At 45.9% G+C, this 17,612-nt stretch overlaps 1 protein-coding gene across 1 annotated transcript in view; it reads right to left on the bottom strand.

Moving 5' to 3' along the window:
- The window catches only part of RASGEF1C (RasGEF domain family member 1C), a 72,403-nt gene extending 64,331 nt beyond the window's left edge, over positions 1-8,072 (bottom strand). Inside the window, exon 1 of the mRNA XM_032703103.1 lies at positions 7,952-8,072. The gene's annotated coding sequence lies outside the window, so the exon portion shown is untranslated. The remainder of the gene's footprint in view (positions 1-7,951) is intronic.
- Between the last annotated feature and the right edge of the window lie 9,540 nt (positions 8,073-17,612).

The following is a 17,612-nucleotide window of genomic DNA, read 5'->3' as shown; positions in this document are numbered from 1 at the left end:
TAATAACAGCCATAAGGAATAAAAAGGCTGTTGGATAGAAAAATCTTCTATGGAACAATAATAAAAAAAAGACTAAATTTTTATTAGCAGAATCACTATTAGACACATGGTTCTCACATGATCGATTTACTTTTAGGAAACGCCTGGTATCAGATAACGAAATTATCCCACAAAACAAAAACAAACCCCAAACCAGCAATTTCAAAAAGCACGTTGCAGTCTGGCAGCTCATGAATGAAACACTCCGTAGGTGTTTGTGTACATTTATAATTTACTACACCACATTAAGAAATAAGACAACTGCAAATGACGAGCTGATGCTCTCCCAGCTGTGTACACTATGTAATGATACCTTCTACCAGGGCTCAGCCAGCCTCGCTACCAGCCTCTCAGTTGGGAGACAGAAGGATCCAAATCAGTTCCAGCAACTGAGTAATGAATGGCAGCCACTCTGCTTTTATAAAGTTCTAAAGCAATACACACTGAGCATCTGAAATGCTGTTTAGCATATGCACATGCCAGGAACAGAAGCACAAATCCCATCCCCGATGCACAGAAGAGCACGCAATGCTGGCAGTCTCCATGGAGGCCAGGAGGAACAGGAATCTCTCCTCCAGGTTTTGGCACAGCAGCAGCCATGAGGGACATTGCTAACCTTGTCCTCCAGCAGTGCTCAGAGACAGGGAGCACAAATTGCACCTCTCCCTCCATCCTCCCTCCTTGGAGCAGGGCAGAAAGTGCCAAGACACACTGCTCCTCAGCAGGGACAAACTCCACAGCCTAGTGCCTGGTTCTCACCTCTCTCATGTTGTGTGCACAAGGCACAAGTGGTTCAAAGTTCTCCCCCAGGTCCCATCTCACCTGCTCCAAACCTTGCTTTCATCCTGCATCCCAAACTTGTATAAAATCACTGCTAATCTCATACAGAGGCAGACATCTATACCTGGCAGTTCATGCAGGACCAGGTTTAGCCCCTCTGGAACAAGGCACCAAACACAGCCAGCCACACACTCAGCTTTACACACGCTCCCAGCTCAGAGAAATCTCCAGGTGTAGTTTTCAGCACATAAGTAATCCTATGAAACATCAATGTCAGTGCACAATGCTCAGAAGTGCCCCACAGCATCACAGGATAATTTCTATAACACTTTCACCTGCTCTTTATCTTTCAACCTGAATTTCTCTACTGGACCTGCTGTTTGCAGTTGCACCTGTAACCCTGGTGAATTATTTCATGCTGGGCCATCCTAGAGGCTGAATCACAAGTGACCCACATAACCATAACCCCAAACTCCTTTCTGTGCACGTGGATAAAGGAGGCTCTGGAGAGTTTCAGTTCCATGAACAAGGTGACAGATTTGAATGAAGCAATGGAACAGATTGAAGATCCTGACAGTCATCTTTGCTCTCTGCAGATCCTCTCACTACACGTAGCATCTTGCCTGTGTTCCAGTTTCAGTACAGCTGAAGTCTCCTGGCAGCAATCCAGGGACAGCCATCCAGCCCTTATGCTTTCAGAGGGCACCTCCAGTCCACAGGGCAGAGCAAGGGACTGTCTGAGGATGTTCCTGAAGCCTGTTCTCTTGCCTGACTTCCACACCCGTGCACCACCACCACCCTCACTCCCATACCCTGTCCTGAGCTCCAGCCCGACAAAAAGCATCAAGCCTTTTGCCGGCACCAGTGTGGTTTGTCACAACTTCCTGCACTTGTGGCTTTCTCTTCTACTTGTTTTAAGTTGTGGAAGGTATGTGGAACATGAGCCCCAAGCCAGGTGACCAGGCTGCACACGGGATAGGATGTTTATGCACACGCATTGGAACAGCCAACACGTACACGTTCAGAACTGCTGTAATCAGGAAATGAGCCATGAAATGTGTAAGCGGCGGCACATTAATAATCTGTTTTATAGCTTAAATTAGAATCTTTGGAATTTCACAGCCAGACACTTTTAAATAGGTCAAAAATGCGGTAATCACACTTAATGATCGCACTGCGATGTGCACGGCATCAGAGCTGGGAGTGAGGAAACCTGAGCAGCATGGATATGAACTACTGGCACACTCAGAAAAGCAATGAATGAACCTCAAGAGCAAACTAGATAGCCCAGACCAGAAGTTTGTTTTTTTTTTTTTTTTTTTCTTTTGGTCCTGCTCTTCAGAAATGAGGTCTGAGATCTCATTAATCACAAACAACAAATGCTGAGCCTCTGTATTTTCCTTTTAGTTAGCACTGCAGATTAGCAAAGGATTCGACCACTTACAGGTAGTGAGAATTTAATGATGGAAACAAAACCTTTCCCAGCTGAGGACATGGGTTTGTTATCATACTTGCCCATGCACACCTCACCCCCAGTACACAGAGTTAAAATACATTCCTGGGTATCAGCATTTTGATTTCTTTTAAAGAAAAGAACAAGAATTGACAGATCGATCACAGTAATCTCAGTCTCCAAACCAGGGAAACCCTTCACAATTTTTCTAAGTTTAGACACATGACTATGGTCTCTTTACAACAACTTGACTTTAGGTACAATAAACCTGATGGGAAAATTGAGTAAAGAATTGAGAATTTCAGCAAAAGAGGCAGTTGTTGCTAATTAATCCTGTCCTGTCAAGCTGCTGAGGCATAACCAAAAAGGTAAACCAAGGAAAAAAAAATCAGATATATTCTATGAAAACAAAGTCAATGTTTGTCTACTGTGAAAGTACAAAGTCAGCAGGGGAGACTGCTTGGAAGCTTATAAGAAAGCAGGAGAGAAATGTTTTTTTGGTTTCTTTTTTCCTCCAGTCAAACTTGGTTTCTTCTAAAAAAACAAAGCAAGGCAAAAGATGAAAGGCCTTCTCTTCTGAAGCCAAAGATGAAGAATACAAAGAATATTAATGACTAACAAGTCTGTCTGTAAATGCCATGAGCTTAGCTGTAGTAGGGTCTAAAAGGAAGAACAGTACTGCTATTAACTAATAAGTTTCTGATCTAACAAGCAATGATGAAGGCTGATTGGGTCATCTATGGAAGGGAACATGAGTTCTGAAGAACACAGGTTCCCTACAGAGGACAAAAAGAAAGAGGGAAAGATGCCATTACGTACGTGTAAAAGCTCAGGAAGGTTGTGGTTCATTCACAAAGCATGTAAAGGCAGTAAATTCCCAATTAGGGCTTGTCTGTCCCTCACACACGTTTGTATGCACAGGTACTGCTGTCCTGTGGGAAACTCCAGAATTGCTGCAAATTTGTCACTTGCCTTGTACTACAGAACACTGGATTTGGATGAGCTGAATTTTCTAAAGAGAAAATTCAAAACACACAAACTTGCCTTTGTCACAGTTTATTGGACCCAGTCGAGCCTGCCTGGGCCCCAACAGCTTCCCAGCACACTGGCATCCCACTGTGGGTCTGGGAAGGTCTTATGGACCAGGGGCAGAGCAGCAAGGGAGGGAGGCAGGCACTGGCCTCTCCCTCCTGCACTGCCCTGCACGAGCACAGTACGTTCCTCTAGGATTGAAGTTAATCCATTCTCTCTTGAGAAATTCTTCTAATTTAAGAAGTGAAGCACAACAAAACCAGGAAGAAGAAGAAGAAGAAAAAACAAAACACCTCGGAGCTGAAAATGACAGGATGCCAACTTCAGATTTGGGAACTGATTCATTTGCCAGCTCACAGGCACGCACACCTAGTGTGTCTATATTTATATGCGTGGACTTGGGCTCCCTGCTCTGTAGAGGCATTGAGTATTTTTAAATCAGTGAGAAATCAAGAATCACTGCACTTAGAGAAGATGGAAAAAATCCCCTTTTTCTAAGCTCAGATAAGAGGAATCTTGACACAGCAGCTCTGCCTGCAACATCCAGCAAGGCTGAGAGCCAGCACGGACACACAATTTTCTCTGAGATTCCTTCCCTTAACAGGCCACTGCTCACTCCTGTAGACAGACTATTTTATATTGGAGTCTGACCCAGCAGATAATATGAGAAGCCTCTGTGTCAGGATGCAAATCTGGGGAGCATTCTGACCGTGTGAAAGATGGCAGAAAGAACCCAGTACTGCCAGAGAGCTGCTGCCTTACTGGGCTGGGAATTCAAAGCCCCAGGTTCAATGCCCAGCTTTATCCATAACCCACAGTGGTCTCACCAAAGATCGCCAAACTCTCTCAGCATCCCCTTCTGGAAAAAGGGGATAACAACACGTCTCAGCAGCAACACAAAGGTTTGTTAATGCTTGCAAGCACTTTGTAGATAAGGAACATCAAGACCGCAGTTAGCAGAGGGATTTGGGGCACAGACAGACATAAATCCAAAGCACTCATATCATACACTTTTTAGACAAGCATAGCAGCAGACGTGCTCCCTGCATTTAGTGGTTGTGGGCTCCATCCTCTCAACAGACTGAGCACTCTGTCTTTGATCCAAAAAATGAGTCCATGGAGAATATGCACATGTTTAATGTTAATCATATGCTTAAATCCTCTGAATCTATAAAGAGGGTAAAGGAGAAAAGTGTTCCCCAGCTCCAAAACAAACACACATTCCCAGAAGTTATATTTAGGACATGAGTAAACATTTGACCAGCAAAGGCCTTCACTATACACCTGCTAAGCTTCTGCATCCCTGAGGAAACCTGCAGGTGGGGAAAATGTCCAGAGGGAGTTTGCTTAGACAAAATCTCTCAAACACAACCAGCATGGTGCTAAGTGATAGAAGCATCCCAGAGCACGTGAACTAGTATTCCACAGGCAGAGCAGCTCTTGAGAAAGGAAATCAGAATCCAGAATAAATGAACTAAGGAACTCAGCACACGGATTTGAACTTGTGATTCTGGATTCATTTGCAACTATTAATTCCCTCATTTATTAACTGTCTGTTGTGAGGGAAGAGGCCTTCCTCTGAGGACACTGCCACCCAGTCCTCCCAAACTCCACGTGCCATTGGCAGCACCTCAAAAGCATCTGCTCCTAACTCTGCATCAGAGAGGAACAATACTAAGCAAAAGGCATTAGATTCCCCTTAAAGCCTTGTTCATTTTCAGCACTGGCTGCTCTCTCTCTCATCCTTACTATCTGAAACATCTAACTCAATTTACATCCTGGTAAACTCCTGGCCAAGCTAACGGCTTGGGGCTACCAGTCTCCTAAGCCAGCTGGCCAGGGTGTCCGTAAGCCTCTGCTCTTGCATCAACCCCACCTTTACTCAGATCCTTTCCTGCAGATGGATCAAGTCAGTGGAGTGAGGGCACAACTCCTTTTGCACAGGTTTGCTCAGCAGAGCAAAAGCAGGTACCTGCAGCACTAGGATGCACCGAGCTCCAGACGCTCCTGCAGAGCAAAGCACTCCCAGCCACATCCACGGCTGCAGAGTGGACACAGCCCTGACCAGATGAGCATCTGCAGCATAAACATACAACTGGCATCCAGAGATCATTTTCAAAGCCCTGACAAACAAGAAAAGCCTCAGGCAACCAAAGGACCACTATCCAGAGCTTCACTGCTATAGCAGATCCGTAAACATTCTCCAGCTTACTCACAGCAACATCACATTTTGCCAGCAATGTGAAAAGGACAAATCACTCTCTCACCAGTGTTAATTGCCCAGGATGCTAAATAAGGCTGCTAATTACTTCTGAGGATTTTTAAAGAATCCTTTAAGATTACTGTTCTCAAATTTGATTAAATAATGCTATAAATCCTTTCAACTGAAAAGCATCAGATGAAGTTGACTTGATGGTATAAAAGAAATGTTTTCTCCTCAAGCAATGGTTTTCTGAGAAGTGTGCTGTATTTTTACAGTACACAGCACTAAACCAGAGGGAGCTCTTTCATTTGCACCTTGAAAAGGGTTAATAAGGTGTTTATCTTCCTTGTTTGGCTCAATTAGAACTATACAAAATGCCAGTGTATTTCTACCTTCACCTGCCCTAAACCAAGAACCACAAGGAATGGTATCACATTGCTGGGTGAGGCTGTAAGAAGTCCAAGGGAAGTTAACATAGCACTAGAAATGCTGGTTATGCTTCTCCACATCCTTTGCAAGACACTTTGCTGTTCCAAGGTTTGCAGCTACTAAAGAACAACATGAGGTTCATTGCTGTTGCAGCTCATCAGCACGACCTGGCAAAGCCCACCACTGGGGAAGCCCTCTGGAGAGGACTGAAAGCCCCAGGTGTCACTTCCATGACTTTATCAACAATTCCATGGAGGAAGAAGCATTATGTCTTATAATAGGGTAAGGTACAAGGCACAACTTCTCAGAGAATCTCTCACAATAAGCGAAGACCTCTTAGACATCTCTGGTACCTTTGTGTTGTTTGGTGCCTCCATTAACATCACCCAGGAGGTCAGACTTACCAGGCACTGTTCCCTGGCTAGACCCTTGACTCTCCCTTTGCTCTACCAGTTCTTTGTTGGAATATGTGAAGAGCCAGAGGGTAACAAAGGAATGCTCTCCCCATCCTCACCCCTTAACCCAATCATCCTTCCCCATTCCACACAGGCAGCCCACTCCTTCTCCCATCCCTGACAAAATAGATGAGATTAAAAGAGTTCTGGAAAGCAGAGCACCAGCACGATGCATCTTTCAGTGCTGAAGAGGGCAGACACACCTTCAGGCACAAGGTGCTCCTGGCTGCACCACAGAGCACAGGTATCCCACATCCAGGACTGCTGGAATACACCTTTTACACTACACTGGCTTGGGAACGATAATTAAGCCCCAGACTTATTTCTTTTTGATCGACAGCTCTAACTCCTGAGTTATTCCCATTAAGTCAATTCCCAATGCCTTAAATAAGGAGCCCATGAAGCTACTAAAACAATGACAGTCTTTTTATCTGGGAAATAGCTCTCTAGGAAATTTCTTCTGTGCAATAGAAGTGTCATTACTTTAGGTTTCAGTAACATGATAAGATGTGCCATCACCAGCCTACTCAATACAGGCAGAGACCATCAGGTCTAGAGAATACAATCCAAGCACAAGTGGTCCCTTCACTTCTCTTTTTCCCCTCATCTCCCAGCGTTTCATCCTGTGCCAGAGGGATCAGTGCCCAGTGTGGGTCCTCACAAAAGCCACCGAAACGCCCCAGGCTATAGGATGTCACCCAGGAACACCGTGGGTATTAAAGCCACCACTGAGGGATGAGGTCTGTGCAGCTGCTCCCCCGTCCTATTAATTGGGTACTATGGACACGCTCCCGCCGTAAGCACATCTTTGACATAACATAGCATGACAATTTCTTCAGAGTCACAGAAATGCAGAGCATACAAATAAACCTGAATGCTGAAACCATTTCATTGTTCATAAGAACGTGCACGTTGCACCTGTTAACGACCAAGGGCTGTGTCTGTGCCTTGGAGCTGATTATTTCAGCCTCTAACAAGCCTGTCTTGGAGGACTGTTAAATTCCAGGAGTAAATAGAGCAACAGCAAAATTATTTTACAACAAGAAATCATTACCGAATATACACAGAGAGAGGTCTTTAAATCCCAGGCAAAGAAAACAACCCTCACACTGACATTTTTCCCCGGAGCTTCTCACAACCGCTGAGTCAGTTTAAATTAAATTTGGCTGAAACAAAATAACTCCGAGACCGATACTGGTGAAGTCCTACCACGAAACAAATGTTCGGGACCCCAACTGCACGGGGACTCCGGATGGGGAGGGAGGCAGGACGCTGGCGCGGCACAACCGGGGAGCGCTCCCCCAAAAACGCCGTCCCGGCGGGAGGGACCGGGCGGCAGCGCCGGGGGAGCCGCGGCCGCCGCAGGGAGCAGGTGGCAGGGCCGGTCCCCGCAGCCCAGCCCAGCCCAGCCCATCCCGGCCCCAAACGGGGCGAGGGGGGGGCGATGTTTTCCGCGGAGAGAGGGACGCGGAGGAGCGCGGGAGCGGCGGCTGCGGCAGCGCGGAGCGGGCAGGGCAGGGCAGGGCAGGGCGCGGCGGAGGGGACGGGGATGGGACTCACCGAGCTACGCGCGGCTGCTGCCCCCGCTGCCGTCCATGGGGGCGGCGGGGGGACGGGAGCCCGCTGCGGGCCAGAGCCGCCCCGCGATCCGCCGCATCTGCCCGCCGCCGCGGAGAAGGAGGAGAAGGAGGAGGAGGAGGAAGAGCAGCCCGCCCGCCCCGGCCCCCGCACAGCCCGGCCGCAGAGCGCCGCCTGCCCGCCGCGCTGGGAGGGTCGGCGGCGGCGGGGGGGGCCCGGCCGGGGGCAGGTGCGGCCGCCCGGGGCGGGGGGCGGCGCGGGGATGGGGCGGGGGGCGGCCCCGGGGCGGTGCAGCTGCCGGGGCGCGGAAAGGGGCGGAGGGGGAGAGGAGGGGATGGAAGCGCCTATGCGTAACCGTGGCCCGGCGCGAATCCGCCCCGCGAGGGCTTTTAATGAAGTACAGATGTTCCCTAATATAATTATGTCGTCCTCGCCCCGATAGTTGGCTTTGGCAGCCGCGCCGATCGAATCCCCCCTGCGCGGATGCTGTGCCCCCCTCCCCCGCCGGCATCCCCCCCGACACCGCGGCCGGGCACTGCCCTGGGGACCCCTCTCCAGGTGTACCCCGCATGTCCAGCACCCTTCTCCTGAGAACCCCGCGCTTAGGGACCTGCGATTGCAGGGGATGCTTTTGGCTCACAGCAGGTGAAAACTGAGGGGCAACGTTTGTTTGCTTATTTCTTGAAGTGCGTGTCCTTAGAAAGCACGGGCTTGCTTTCTAACTGGGCTGCTCGCAGGCAGGGAGGACAAAACGCCCCGGTTACATAAATGAAAGTTTATCGCACACGTTGGGAAAGGGCCGTGTTATTGAACAGGAGCACGGCACTGCTTTAGGGTGGCAGCAGAGGGGGTCCTGGCTGGCTGAGCAGGGCCAGCACACCCTGTGCAGCTCCCTCGCTATACCTGTGCTCTCAATGGGCCAGGTGAGTTGCAGCTGGTTAAAACACCCCGGTTCTCCCCAGCTTGGTTTGTCTTTAGGGAATTTGCCAGTGAGGACACGCTAATACAAGCCAGATGTGTGGGTGTTTTATGCATCTATGTGGGGAAAATGGATCAAGCCCACAAATTCATCTTGCAGAGGACAAGCAGCCAACACAAGGTAATGATTTCTAGTCACTACAGGCCCCAGACCACACTGCTTTCACCCGATGACTCAAAGCCGAAACCCAGCCATGCCATTCCTGCTGACACTTGGACACTGCGAGGAGTGTAAATACTTCAGATAAGCAGGATTAGGGAATTCTCCTAGCCCAGGGCTGCAAAGGGGAGCCACAGAGAGCCTGCACATCTGAACCTCTCTCATGTCAGCTTGGGCAGTGTCTAAGGGGTTGGGCATTTCTGTGTGTTAACACAAAATGCAGGTTGGAAGTCAGCTCCCCCCACCCCCAAAAAAGAGCACATCCTGCCCACTCCTTTTGCACAGTCCAGGTTTTAACCACCAGATTTATCAGCTTTTTTGTGTGTGTTTTGTTTTAAGCAAAGGCAAAAATTACAGTCCTTTCAAGCAATTACCAACTTCTCAGCACAAGCCCACAAGCATAGTCACGCTCTCATTTTATATTTACCAGTGGCACCAAGGTGACACCTGTGGACTGACAATCATTTTGTGCCTATATGAAGGGTGAAGGGGTGGCTCTACCCAAAGACTGGGGCTACATCAGTGTTAACTCTGGCCTCAGCATGAGGAGCTCTGCCTTTGCCTCAGCAGGAACACTAAGATGCTCCTTGTTTTTACAGCTGTGCTCTACAGATTTCTAAGGGACCCAAGCAGACAGAGCTTCACAAGCTGTGCAGGACAGGGAGTATCCTTGGTTTGCCTTAGACTGGGCCCCTTTGGGGTTTTGCTCACCCTCCAATACCCCCATGGCTGCTCAGATGACACAGTCACAGAGATAGAAGTGATGCCATGCCTTCCAGCCACTATTTTTCATATTGTTCTTGGTTCAGTTGTGATCCCCAGAGACCAAAGGCATGGGGAAGGTGTAATGTCAGAGGCAGCCGTGTGTATTCCCTAAGCACAGATGCCTCTAGAGCTGATGGCTTAGGAGGCAGGATGGGGATGAAGAAACTAAGATTATCCTTTCCTCCAGTTTAACTTCAGCCACAGTAGAATCTTTTCTTAGGAGGGTATAAATACAGAAGATGTGAGGGAGGCACAAAATCAATACAGTCTGGAACAATGTGACTTGAACAGAGGACAAGCAGCCTGACAGACTGACTGCAGTTTCTCTCTTAAGGTCTTTTTTCAAAATGTTAATTTTTTTATTTTAAAAACCAGCCCATCATAATTACAGGCTCTCAGACTTCCCAATCTTCCTCTAAAACCAACACAGAAATAACTTCAGAGAACTACCTAGTTTAGTTTTCCCTCAAGGGCAGATGCAGGAGAACATTCACCCACAATGGGGGAGTCCTCCAACCTGAGAGCTCTTGAGTGAAGATACAAGTAAAACTCACACACTTACCTTATTGGCGACATCCTTGTTTGTTTTTTTATGCTTCATGGACCTTTCAGCAGGAGTCTTCTTCTCCCCTCAGGTCTACAGATCAGTACTTTTCAGCTGCCTCTCATTGACTCAGTTTTTCCACCATCTTTCCAGGTGTTAAGCTGATAAGTGTGTGATTTCCAAGGACCAGCTTTGTCAAAGAGAGGAGGAACAGTGTACTCACTCCTCTCCAAACCCTGTTATAGTTCCCATTCTCCACCCGTTATTAAAGGTAGATGGTTCAGAGCTGGCTTCAACTTGTTCCTTAGATATTCCAGGGTAATATTCCTCAGGCTTTGCCCTTTTCAGTGTACCTTTTGTTTCTGTGCCCCTCTGCAAGTAGGTACTTGCTGTTTCCTGAAGTTATTCTCCTAGAAGCAGAAAACAGGGAAGCTTACTGTAAAATTCAGCCACTAACAGGTCAATCACTGATTTTGTTCTTTATTTCGTCCCACTTTAAGAATAAACGGTTTCTTAAAAGAAACAAGGTAACATAACTGTTTGATCCCGAGCAAATAAGAACAACGCCTTTCTCCCCCTGGGATAAGGCACCTGTCCAACATTTTATTAACTTTGCTAATTGCATTAAGCATCCTGCAGTGCTGAACAGTCATCAGCTGCTAATTCCCAGACCTCTATAGTTGAGTTGACTGTTAAATGAGAAAAATTCATAGCAGGAAAAGAAAAAAAAAGGCATTTTAGACCCACAGTAGTAACAAAATTATTATACAGTTCTGAATTCTGATCAGGTCCCAAGCAGTGATCATATTTTATGAACTACTGGAAGATGATGTTAGGACTCACACAATAAATATGAGCTATGTGGGCACAAGTGAGATTGATAAATAGATCTTACATGTTGAGACATTTCTACAAACAAGAAAAATTAGGTTTCCATATGTGAATATTTTATGCAGATTTTTATGCAGATAATTTGTACCTGCTCTTTCATTTTGTTACCTGTAGTACTACATGTTAATGTAATAATAATCTAAATTTACATACACAAATTACTGGAAGGTCTGGATCTGGCACACAGGGGAGTAATTTCTGGCTGGAAACATTAGCAGTGTGATAACTATTTAGACAACTATATGAAATGAAATAAGCACTTGTCAAAGGAAAAGTGCATTGTTATGAAAACTGGAATTGGTATAGTCTCAACTAAAAATGTAACCTGTGAAAAAGAGTTAATTAGAAATTTTCTCCTGCCACTCTCCTGCCTTACTGCTTTTCCTGTTTCTTTCCTGGGATGAAATCCTGCCCCCCAGGAGCAGAGAGATGGGGAGGCAGAAGCAGCTGTACCTTGCTGCAGACGTGGAAAGGCAGTAAATCACAGCTCAAAGTGGAGGGCTGGCAGGGACCAAACATGCCTGTGCCAGAGGGGGACCCTGTCCAGGCTGTGTGTGACCCACACACAAGGACTGGTGGTGCCTGCACAGTAGGTTTGGCATGGGAAATGTCGGCCTTTAATTTTGGTCCTGACAGCATTGAAGACCTGAATTCTGCCCTGCACTAACAGGAAAAGCAGCAAGGTTAGAGGGGACACATGGAAGAAGCTGCAGCTGTCCTGCAGTCACTGTCAGACGGTGTTTTCCAGTTGACATCTATCCACATTTTCCATTTTTAAGAAGCACAAGGGCATTTTGACCATAGTTTTGTGAAAGTAATATTATTTCTGTCTTTCATTATTTGTTCACCAGGGAACCCATTCTACAGCCAACCAGAAGAGAACTGTATGGAAGGAAGCAGGAAAAAAAAAAGAGAAAAGAAAGAAAAAGCCAGTCAAGCTACTGCTAATCATGTTAATTTATATATGTTGTTTATAATTAGCCTGTTTAAACATTCGTTTTTTTTTCTTCAATAAAGACCACATCTCTCCAGGACTGTTGCCATGTCCATTGTCTTTGTGACAGAGAGTAGAGATAGGTACCAATTACTTGGCTGTTATTTAGTGAGTACTCCAAAATACTTTGATGCAGCAGCATTGTAAATTCTCAGTAGCAGCTAATTGTCTCATTTTAATTCATTTTTAATGAGACACCTGGGAGAACGAAGAAACATCACAAAACCACAAAAAACCCAGAATATTCTTGAGTCGGTCTCCCAGTCTCTCCTCATTTCTGCCTTCCTACAAAAGGACATTTTGGTACTAGCACACAAAGGTGCAGCCCCTTGGCTTCACCCAGCTGGGTGACAGCATCATTCCCTGACACATCATAACCTTCTCCCACGGGCAAGGGAGGACAATGGTAGAATCTAGGAAACACCATGGCAAGAATCCAGAAAGAAGAAGCCTCTGGTCCTCAGACATTCCACATCTTCATCACTTCTGTCTCTCTAGACAGCCAAACCACATTTCCACAGTTGCCAGCAGGCTGTAAAAGGAAGGGTTGTCACTCACCATCATTGGACATTTAGATGTTGTTCTCAGATGGAAAGAAAAAAAGGTGGCAAAGGGGTATATTTGCTTCAGCAGCAGCTGACTTGTTCCATGGTTTTTTGTGAAAAGGAAAGGTGTCCTCTGACAGTCACCAGCTTGGTTTCCTTAGTAAAGAAAGACACACACCCTCTTGGTTCTCACTCACAGGGCTTAGTGCTACATTCTGTGTTAACTTCAGCATCCAGATTTATTGACTCAACAGGGGAATTAGTTTCAGTAAGACAGAACTGCCCAAATCTCTATCAGCAGTCTGGCTTCAGGAAGTCACTGGCGCAGCATCCTGTTGGTCTCTGCTGCTGTGGTGGCTGGAGGACAGAGGAGCACACTCCAAGATGGCCACTAACCAAGCCACACAAGGAGCTCATAGATCAAACCCAGCCCTGCCAATTGCACCCAGGAGAAAGAGCACTGGACACTGAGAAATGCATGTGGTGGGTTCTCACTTTAATTAGAAAGGTACCTGTGGTGACAGATTGGCCATGTTTTCACTGAGGGATTTATCAGAAATTGAAAGGCACACCCAGTAAACCATGTGGTTTCACTAAGATATTCCCCTCTCAATTTTGGTAAACAGCTGTGCTCTCTCCTTAGGGTTGTGATAATTTTTACCAGGTGAGGCCTGTCAGCAGTCACAGGGTGTGGCTGGTCCACAACCACCACAGGAGTCACCATCCCTGGAGCAGTGTCCCCACTCGCCCCCAGGCTCAATGTCTGGAGCTCTTTGTTGTGTGGCTAAGCCCCATCCTTGCCCCACATTTTAACTGACATTCCCTGTCTTTAGCTCTGACACCTTAATGAGGGTCTGGCAAAGCTATCAGGGCTATGGGAACATCCACAGGTTTCAGTAGGGGCTGGAAAGGAGCTGTGGATGCTGTTACACAGAGCTGTGTGCATCTCTGGTTAGTGCTGGCCTGCCCAGATGCCATAGCCTGCAGTCACTAACTGGTCTCAGCAGGGGAGAACTCTGGTCCAAACTCAGTATCCTTGATGTTTAACAGTATAATGACATTCAATACTATGAGTATGCCAAAAAAATGTTTTTGGTTATTTTTTTATTTTTGGCTATAATTTAGTTGCTTAATGCCTAAAGGAGCCTTGCACATTTGGAGTACTGAGACAAGGGGCTCCTCGATTCCAGCAGAAGAGCTCTCGAGCCTGTGGTACAGCCATGGTGGAGGGCACAAAACAGTCAAGAGTTTTATCCTGCTCAGCTGCAAAACTCCCCTTCAGTTTTGCTGCTTCTGGGAAATTCCTAAGAGTAAGGTGAGCTGGCTCCCTTGCACAGAAGGCTGCCAAGCTGCTGAGTTTGTTTGAAGCAAGGGACTGGGGGTCATGTTGTGACCATACGGTCAGGGAGAGCGTCACTTTTGGGAAATGGGCATTCATGTATTGAATCTACTATTACAGAAAAAAAAAGAGCTAAAAATCCCATAGCAGTTAAGAGTCCTTTGTTGATGAAGATTATTTTGACAAGAGCTCCAGGAGACTTACTTTCCCACTGAAAACCCATTTTCAGGCTATTTTTGTCTTTACTGTATTTCATCTCCTTTTCTAAGATGGATTTTCTTCACCACAGATGAGATCCCAATTTCTTTTCAGACTTGGACAATGGTGCAGTTGAAGAGGGTGACAACAACAAGCTGCTTCTCAAAGTGCCACACAAAAGACTTCAGTCAGGATATTTACAATAAATACAGGCACCAAGTGTCAGTGCTCCCATTTCCTGGCAGCGTTGCCTTAACGCAGTTTTTTCTCTGGAAGGAATCTATTACATCAGTGGCCTTGGGAATGTATATTGAGATGGTTTAATCAGAGTTGAAAATCACAGTACAGAAAGGGGCTTCAGTTCTTCTGGCTGGACAGAACGTACCCAATTTAGGAGCCACTAAGGAATGTCACTGATATCACACAGTCTGTAGCTCATCCCTGCCCAGCGTTAAAATGGCATTACGGCCCTGATTCAGCAAAGCACTGAAGCACATGTTAAGCTTTAATTTCTTCAATTAGACTTAAATACTTGCTTAGGGATGTGGATAGGCCACAATACCCACAGAGATCACAGCGCTGTTCAACAGATAATTTGGTTTAGCCAGTGAATCCCTCTGTAGATAAAAGTTCTGTCAACTTTCCCGTACTCCTGTCTGTTGCTTAGATCTCCCTGTTGACTTTATCCCTACACTGCCAGGCAGTCTTTCAGGACACAACACTTCCTCCTCATTATATATTCCTACAACATCAAGTACAAATAGGGTTGTCGTTTCTATAGCTCTCATAACACCCATAACTACAACAGGAATGGATTTAAACATGGGCTTTATTGTCCTCGCAAATGGAGGCTTATATTTAGAGGCTTCATCTTTCTTGTGTTTTCCTCCCTGTGTGAAATGGGTCTTTACTCAACCCAGCTTGCTTTAGATCCCCATGAGGCAAAGTGTCTGTGGGTGGAATGACATCTATTTGAAGGGAACAATATTATGTGAGGAGTAAAGATTAAAAGGTCTGGAAAACTTCTAAGACTTCAGATGACATATTGAGTAATGCCAAGGTTGTGGCCAAGTTCCTATGTGGCTTGGAAGCCATGGAAATGCAGAATGTTTGTGCAGCAGTTAATCTGCTGATAAGAACTTAAAGCAGAGCTAATTACAGAGCAGGTTCAAGGGAGAGCTCGGCTGAGCCCACAAAGTCATTGCACAGTGATACAGCTTGAGGTTGGAAAAGGAACTATGGAAGGCAGGCAGGTAACCTGGGAGAGATGGGCCCAGGCCCACTGTGCTCTGACAGAGTAAAACTGACTGTCAGCAGGAGCAGATCCAGGCTGATGATTGTCAGTGAGTTCCAAGGAGTGCTGGAATCAGCTGCTGAACTGCGTGAGAGCTGTGAGGGAATGACAAAGGTGGATCTAACTCATCATCCAGGGGCAAGTTCTAACACTGCTGGACAAACATTTTGCTGAAGGGTCTTTCTTAGCTATCAGGTTTTTATCTGAATTCTATCGACTGCATTCCTAGGAGGAGGAAAAAAGCCTGCAAGAGCAAACCCTCGCCCAGAGAATAGTGTGTTTGACTGTCATGTAGTTTTTGTTTGAAATTAGATTTTTCAAAGGGGCAGGGTCAAGGGCTTTCTCTTGCAGAAGATCAAAGGTTACATCCCTTGCTCATCTAAACCAACTTGGCTTAAGTGACTCCTTTGTTGATTTGTAGAGGCTGAGTGTCTCTACCAAAAATACAGCCCAGACACAGAATCAGCAGCACACCCATGCCTGCTCTCCAACTGTGAAATAAAACATGATTCATACCCCAAGCACAGGAGAAGTGGAATGCAAAAAGCAAACAGAAGACAAGGTGAAAAGTAATTACATTCCCTTAATTGCAGATTAAAAAAACCCAACAAGTATAACACCAAAAATTGTTCATTAGATTCTTTCTCTTTAAAACCTATAAAACATGAAGGCAGCCTCTTTATTGAATCCTGAGTTTTGGCAGAAAAATAAATGTTGCTGTAGGAATTACTGGAACACATCTAATTAAAATCTTCAAAAAATGCACTGTAAATGTAAGAGCTATTAAGCTGGGCTGAAATATATAGATCACGTTTAAATTGGAAGGAGGTAAATAATCCATTGCTCTTTATGTGATTGTCATTGGCAGAAAAGAAAATAATGTGGAATTATGACAAATGGTACAGCCAGTAATGGAAGCTGTGGCTAGCATTCCCAAGGGAGACACCACCCACAAGTGGCGAGTAAAGAAAGTAGTAAAGTAAATAAAGTAGTGGCAAGATTGAAATCACAGAATCCATTTAATAAACCACAGGTTTGAATGTGGAGAAAGCTCTGTTCTAATGATTGGGAATCACAGGCAGAGCTGCACTGGGGTAGCAGAGCTTCATCTAAGTCGACCTTACGATCTGCTAGCATTTAATCCTGCTACGTGACTCTGTGTGTGTGTTCTGGGGCATGGACTGTTCTCCATTTCAGCCCAACCTGGGAGGTGATGGTTGGCTTTAATTACTTTTAACTGGTTCAAATTATGTAAACATTGATTTCACACTTATGGGTTGAGATAGTAGATACTGTCAAAAGAAAAATTAAGAGAAAAATGTGTGCACAAGAGTAGGAAGGGCTCAGCAGCAGAGAGAAGAGAATTCTGCAGAGTCTGAGAGATGAACACAGCAGCCACCTTCACCAGGTATTGCCCAGTATTAGTATTTCCTTAATGAGAACAGAAAATGATTTTGATTTTTGCCACAGAAGACATTTAGGCTCGATGTCTGTGATGGAGTCTGTGTGATTTGAGAACCAGCAGAATAATATTGTGTGTGTCCAATATCCTAAACCACAATTTATTTGCTTTTTCCATCAAAACACACTCTGTTCCTGTGGGGGCATAATTTTAGAGCTCAACTCTCAAACTGGCTCTGAAACCTTCTATTAAGACAGAAATCTCCCAGATAATAGAAAACTGTCTCAGGCCCATTCTCTTGCACATCAGGCTCTGTCAGTCCATCCAGGAGTTTATAGCAAGCTCATCTTTGCAATAATAGAGAGACTCTAAAGCAGGTCTTAAAAGGCCAATGCTTTCCAACAGCATCCCTGTCCCCTTCCTTCACTGTTGTCTCTTTTTCCTCCCTCGTCACAACAGGTCAGCACTGGGAAAGAGAGAGCTCTTGCACTGAGTTTGGAGGGTGTCAGGATTGTTCAGACAACAGTGAAAAG

The sequence above is a fragment of the Chiroxiphia lanceolata genome, chromosome 15, assembly GCF_009829145.1.
Source record: "Chiroxiphia lanceolata isolate bChiLan1 chromosome 15, bChiLan1.pri, whole genome shotgun sequence".
Taxonomy (NCBI): domain Eukaryota; kingdom Metazoa; phylum Chordata; class Aves; order Passeriformes; family Pipridae; genus Chiroxiphia; species Chiroxiphia lanceolata.
Note: the sequence above shows the minus strand (reverse complement) of the source record. Positions and strands in the feature narration are given on the sequence as shown.